Below are 1,281 nucleotides of genomic sequence, written 5' to 3' on the forward strand. Positions count from 1 at the left end.
CTATTTTTCATGTAATTATTTGTATCATCATTTGTTAATATTATCGTCATTTGATATCATTATCTATTATTATCATTGACGTTGTTGTAATGACTGCAGTATTATCATCACCTCTACTATCAGTACCATTTCGTTCCCTTAGTTATATATCATTATACTTAGTTATGCCAATAGAGCCTATACATAACGTGATTTCCCTCAGACGGTTTATAAGTTCACACACAATAAAAAGAACTCGTGCGTTGACTCCCTCTCCCAATGGTGCAAAGAGAGAAAAAAACAAGAATATATCCTAGGACATGGCGATTTTGTGAGCCCTGACACCGATGTTTAGTCCTAAACGAAGACTCGGAATTACGCCAAAAAGTCGAACATCCAAAACCTTTCAACTGTCCGGGGGTTCATTATTTAAACATTACGGCATATTCCTTTGCACAGCTAAAATTTTGCATGGAAACAGTATTCCCAAGTGGGAGACTGGTAACTTCATCCTTATATAATATTTTATGTCATCTATAGAACAACTGCATTAAGTATATCAGTATTTTTTGTACTTATTCTGCGCGCTTCTCACTTGACTTAAAAATCTGTAATAATCTTTTTAAGGAAGCTGTCTTGCCCAAAAGAAAAACCCTAAGTGGAACCTAACAACGGGGGAAAGAGGCTGAAGGGGGTTGGGCCCAAAAAAAAGCTTCCATAAAGGTCGAGGGGGGGGATAGTCAAGGGTCCGTTTAAACCCCTGGGACAATATAGGGCTTAAAAAATTACTTTTTCATCTTGCACTTTGGCAGAATTAAATGGAAATAATTCATTTTTGTTATAATTTAAATGTAAAGAAAAGGCGGCTTCGGGAATTTTGGGTTAATTTTTAAATTAGAAACCCGTTGAATTGGGGGTTTTAAGTAGCAAATTGGGATAAAAAGCCAGCATTTTGGTTCTCCAACGGCCCCCGGGGCCGGGGGGGCCCGGGGGCAGTCCAAAGGTGCAGACGATTCCTTGTAAATTTCGAAAGGGAAAATTTAAGTCGCTCTCTTCTTTGTAATGTATGTTTTTTTCTGGAGCAGAACCCGGCCCTTTTCCTTGTTTAGATTCAGCAAATGGAGACAAAGAGCATTGCTGAAAAGGGGAAATTTCGGTGAAAGGGGAGGGGGGGGGAAAAAAGGGTGCCGCAGAGAGTTTGGAGTTTGGGGTGCCCCCCACGAGAATCTTTTGGGAATTGTGGTCTAGAAACATACTTATGAAGGTCTAAAGGGGTTTTTTAGCATACACACGCAGTATCCT

This window comes from Penaeus monodon, chromosome 15 (assembly GCF_015228065.2).
Source record: "Penaeus monodon isolate SGIC_2016 chromosome 15, NSTDA_Pmon_1, whole genome shotgun sequence".
Lineage (NCBI taxonomy): Eukaryota > Metazoa > Arthropoda > Malacostraca > Decapoda > Penaeidae > Penaeus > Penaeus monodon.